The following is a 6,133-nucleotide window of genomic DNA, read 5'->3' on the forward strand; positions in this document are numbered from 1 at the left end:
GAAGGAAGGAAGGAAGGAAGGAAGGAAGGAAGGAAGGAAGGAAGGAAAAAAGAGAGGAAGGAAGGAAGGAAGACCTGAGGATGGATAATTCATAAAGAAAAGAGGTTTAATTGGCTCATGGTTCTGCAGGTCACACAATCATGACTGCAGCATTTGCTCCTGGTGAGGCCTCAGGAATCTTGCAATCATGGCAGAAGGTAATGGGGAGCCACCATGTGAAGAGAACTGAGGGGAAAGTGCCACATGCTCTTACCAGATCTCATTTATTACCAAGGGGATAGCACTAAGCCATCCATGAGGGATCTTCCCCATGATCCAAAGACATCCCACCAGGCTCCTTTCCAACACTGGCATTACATTTCAACATGAGATTTGGCGAGGACAAACATCCAAACTATTTCAAGCTTAAAAGCAGATTTTTCCCCCCAGAGCTTCCAGGAAAAAAAAAAAAACGGGTCCTCGAATTTGGCCTTATAGGACCCTAAACAGAAAACCATCTGAGTAGTACTGTGCCTGGACTTCTGAGCCATATAAACTGCAAGACAATCATGTGTTGTTTTAAGCTGCTAAATTTGTGGTAATTTGTTACTCCAGCAATATAAAAAAACAGTATCTTTTAAAATTTTTAAATTTTCCATCTGTAAGATTTTCTGTTGGAAAAGCAGCTCTTATTTCTGGGTTTCAGTTTTCTCTTGGATTTGTATTGCTTTATTTTTCAATAGCATATAATTTCCTTGATGCCTTTATGATGGTTTGAGGCTGAGTGCAGTGGCTCGTGCCTGTAATCCCAGCACTTTGGGAGGCCAAGGTGGGAGGATTGCTTGAGCCCAGGAGTTTGAGGCTGCAGTGAGCTGTGATTGCACCACTGTACCCGAGCCTGGGTAACAGAGTGAGATGCTGTCTAAAAAATTAAATTAAATTAAATTAACAATTTGAAACATTTTATCCAGCCTTTCAAATTGTTCTCAGTGGAAAGAGGGTTGGTATTACCTAGCAACGGATCATCCATACTTTTCGTAATAGCCAAATAAAATAACTTGAAGTCTCATTCTGCCTTTAAAAATATATTTTTCTGAATAATCCTGAGAATTCTCAGAGAGTACTTAAAAACTTGTTTGTTGCTTATTAATCCTCTCTCTTAACTGTTGCTCCAGTCTGCTCCACTGGTCACATCTTGTTCGTTTATAGCTGGTTCTATATGATGTGGTCTTCAACCCACACTACTCTGCTAAGTTTTAGTACTCTTGCTTCCTGTATTATCCAAAGCACCAAAATAATAAAAGTAATGAAAGTGTGTACCAGATGGTGGTAATTACAGTAAGGATGATTAAAATATGACAATAATTATAACCAACATCTCTATTGTGTTTCTATATGCCAGACACTAAATGTTTTATATATAATTCATGTAATCTCCAAAACAGCCCTGTGACTTAGATAAAATATCTCATTTAATATGTAACAAAACCAAGTCACAAATAATTGCTTTACCAGAAGGCTTTAAATTTCAGATCTAGGCTTCATACCCAGGCAATCTGGCAGTTTGGAAAAACATGACATATTTTGACACGTAAAAATATAGGACATTGGATGGGAACGGTGGCTCATGCCTGTAATTCCGGCACTTCGGTAGGCCAAGGTGAGTGGATCACCTGAGATCAGGAGTTTGAGACCAATCTGGCCCACATAATGAAACCTTCTCTCTACTAAAAATACAAAAATTAGCCGGGCGTGGTGGCGGGTGCTTGTAATCCCATCTGCTCAGGAGGCTGAGGCAAGAGAATCACTTCAACCTGGCAGGGGAAGGTTGCAGTGAGCTGAGATCCTACCACTGCACTCCAGCTTGGGCCACAGAGAGAGACTCTGTCTCAAATTATATATGTACTTAAAGTTGAATGCCTGGTTTCATTTCTGTTAAAGTTTATGGCAACTTCAATCACACTGGCCCCCTACTGGCAGAACACCTCCTTTTCTTCCAGCTTGCACTGTTGCTAAAACTTGCCTACTCACCTCCAGACTATTTAAATTCATCTACTCTTTCCATAATTTCTGAGGGTGTTTGTCAAAAAACACCAGGGATAATTGTTTAACTTCCCAAGGCAACAATATAATAAAAACTGAGACAAAGAACTGATGAAAACTTAAAAAAAAAAAAAAAAAACTGGAGATGAGATGTCTATAGAAGGCTTCAAAATCTCCAACGTATTTATTGGAATCTTGAAGGTCGTGCACAAGCACAGGGCTGTGTGAATGTACAGGGCTGTATACAGGTTCAGGAGTTACCTGAGAAGAACCTAAGCTCTCACCTCTGGCTGACCTTGAAACTCAGCCTGTGCAGGAAGTGAAGGAACCGCAGCGAACTGCCTGCCTGCTGAGGATCCAGGATGTGCTCCTACGTGCACGCAAAGTCTCTCGGCGAAGACTGGGAGAGTGACAGTTTTCAAACTCGTGAATCAATTTGAAAAAACAGGCGACAACAAATGTTTAAGTGAGAAAAAGACTACAGAAGTAATTTCACAGAAAAAGAACACCAAAATGGAAAAAAAAAAAGCTTATCAAAACACTCAAATTCGTCATCAGAGAAACGAGTAAACTTAAAGGAGTCACTACACACCAACTAGAATATCTAAAATTTTTAAAGAAATAAAAAAAAAAAAAATCTGAGAATACCAGAGGTTGGTGAGAATTTAGATCAACTGACATGCTGATAAACTTCTGGCGGAAGTTCAAATTGATAACCATCTTAATTTGGTAGTCTCTACTAAAGCTGTGCATCAGCATACTCTGTGAAGCAGGAATTCCGCTCACTCGTTAATAGAAACAAACATGTATGTGCACCCAAAGAAAGGAATAAATATTCGTAGCAGTTTTATTCATAATAGCCCTGAATTGGAATCAGATATCCATCAACTATAAAATAGATAAATGTTGCAGCATCCATACAAGAAGCACTATACTCGTTACATACGCAAAAACACAAATATCAGAAACCTACTGTTAAGCAAAGAAGCCAAATATAAATGATCACAAGATTGTGTGATTCCATTTGTATGAAGTTTTTTAAAACCCTAGAATGACAAAGAGAAACCAGCCTAACACAAATTGCTGCAAAACCTGAAAATGCTTCTTCACCGCCCATTTCAGTGTGGTTAGACCACTGATTCATCATCTCTGTTTCTTAGTAAAACTAAAGGCTTATTTATTTCAATGTAACATCTTATTTCAAGTGGCGCTTCCTCTCTGATGCACCTGTGGGCTGCAGTAAAACCTCATGTGTGCTCTGTTGGGGCATTTTTGCTTTGTATATAAATTGTCAATAAATTACTTACTTATTGACATACTAGAAAATCAGCTCCCTGAAGGGAGGACATCATTTTTAATCTCGACTTCCAGTTCCAGGGAAAGCAATACAGTTTAACTATTGAGTTTATAGGCTTTGGTGTCAAGTAATCTGGTTTCAAATTTCTGCTCAATTCCTATCTTTCTGTATGACTTTGAGTGAATTACCTTGTTTTCCTCATCAGCAATTAGGGATAATAAAGGTACCTAGCTCCCATGGTTGTGATACCAGAAGACGTAAATGAACTAATACCTGAAACACACAATGTTCTTAGTCAATGTTAACTTTTAGCTAATCAAATCATCAAACTATATTTATAAGTTTAGTATGAATTACTTTCATATGAATATTTTCACATAAATTAATACAAATTCAAGATAAATCTTATAAATTTTGTATGAAATTTCATAAAAATTAATCTATGAATACAAATCCAACCCAATGTTTCTCTGAATGGAAACTTTTTGGCATATATATATATATATATATATGTATGTATCAAGTGGGCTTGAAAACTAATTGATTAATATTCTAAATTAGGTTGCTCTTTAAGAAAATTAAATAAAGTGTTAAAAGTAATATATCTGATTTTTTTCCTCATAGATGTGAAGTTTTTTGTTTTAATTTTCAAACTAACAAAGGCTACCTAAAAATTCAGTAGGGTACTTTCAGGTACATTTGTAATATTCAACAGATGTATTTGTTTCTGCTTTCTCTCAAATCTCTGTAAAAATGATATTAATAAAAACATTCAATAGAATAAAAATGACTGGGAGCAACTAGGCATAGACGAGAAATGTCTACAAGGTTTGGAATATGTTAAGTAACTTAGGCATAAGTCCCTGGATGCTAAAGCATCAGAGTCCCTGTGCACCACAGACTCTGTGGTGGCTCCCATCATCCCTGTGTTCTGGTCTTCAAGCCCTGGTGTGATCTCTTCTCCTTGAGTGTGGATAGGACTTGTAATTTGCCTCTAAGCAATAAAATACAAAAGGTAATGGTATATGCATGATTACATGAATGTAATGTTATGTACCTAAGATTATAATAACTGTCTGCCAGAGAAGACCCTCTCCATAGCTGGCTTTGAGAAAGCAAGGTGCCATGTTGGGAAAGTCCTTACAGAAACTGAGGGCTGCCTCTGGCTGGCAGCCACCAAGAAACTCAGGCCCTCAGTTGATGGCCCACAAGGAAGGGAATGCTGCCAGCAACCATGTGAACCTAGAAGCAGATCCTTCCCCAGACGAGCCTCAGATGAGATGAGAGCCACAGCCAACACCTTCACTGCAGCCTTGTGAGTGTTGGAAGCACAGCACCTACCCAAGCCATGCCTAGACTCCTGGCATACAGAAATTATGAGATAACAAATGTGCATTGTTTTAAACCACAAAGCTTAAGGTAATTTGTTATTTAGCAATAGAAAACTAATACAGTATGGGCTCAATATGGGGAAAAACTGGAGAATTAGTAGAAAATATATGCAAGGAACACCTTGAACAACCAAACTGCAACCCTGTATGTCTACTGAAGATTGGAAGTGCATTGCCTGTCATTACTGAACCAAAAGGAGGCTGAATGCAGGGTGGGAGTTTCTAGGCAAGGCTAAGAGAGGAAAGTGCTTTATTAAAGACAGAGGAATTAATTGAAATTCTGAATAACAGAGATGCTTTGACCCATCTCCTAATTGACCTCAATATCCTTGAAAATCAGACTTAAGGCGCCCAAGAAGAAAATTGGAGAATTTCTCTTTGAAAAAACTGACCTGCTTAATAATAAAGACCTACAAATATCGAGATTAAGAAGAAATAAATAACTTCTGCCTGAACATCCAGTGATGTCCACTGATCCCACACACAGAAATTCCCTTTGCTTATTTAATACCTCAGTCTTGCATACTGTTAGACACCTAAGGACTACTAGATATTTAGAAAAGTCTCTAATAAAAGTAGAGATTAGGCTGGGCCCAATGGCTCATGCCTGAATCCCAGCACTTTGGGAGGCTGAGACAGGCAGATCACTTGAGGCCAGGAGTTCGAGACCAGCCTGGCCAACATGGTGAAACCCTGTCTCCACTGAACATAAAAGAAATTAGCTGGGTGTGGTGGCACATGCCTGTAATCCCAGCTACTTGGGAGACTGAGGCAGGAGAACCACTTGACTTTAACCTGGGAGGCAGAGGTTGCAGAGATCGTGCCACTGCACTCCAGCCTGGGCAACAGAGCAGGACACCATCTAAAAAAAAAAAAAAAGGTACAGATCAAAACAAAAACAGATATACATAAGATGAAGTTCAAATTAGAATTGATGGTAAAAATAAAAGAAAGATTTAAAATATTCTTATAATTCATAATCTCAGGAGTGGGGAAAGAAAATACTATACCACTTAAACAAAAAGTAAACTATAAAAAAGATCATTTGGGCTGGGCGCGGTGGCTCAAGCCTGTAATCCCAGCACTTTGGGAGGCCGAGACGGGCGGATCACGAGGTCAGCAGATCGAGACCATCCTGGCTCACACGGCGAAACCCCGTCTCTACTAAAAATACAAAAAATTAGCCGGGCGAGGTGGCGGGCGCCTGTGGTCCCAGCTACTCAGGAGGCTGAGGCGGGAGAATGGCGTGAACCCGGGAGGCGGAGGTTGCAGTGAGCTGAGATCCGGCCACTGCACTCCAGCCTGGGCTACAGAGCAACACTCCGTCTCAAAAAAAAAAAAAAAAAAAAAAAAAAAAAAAAAAAAAAAAAAAATAAAAAAAAAAAAGAAGCTCTAAAAAAATAAAAAAAAAAAAGATCATTTG

The sequence above is a fragment of the Piliocolobus tephrosceles genome, chromosome 10 (assembly GCF_002776525.5).
Source record: "Piliocolobus tephrosceles isolate RC106 chromosome 10, ASM277652v3, whole genome shotgun sequence".
NCBI lineage: Eukaryota > Metazoa > Chordata > Mammalia > Primates > Cercopithecidae > Piliocolobus > Piliocolobus tephrosceles.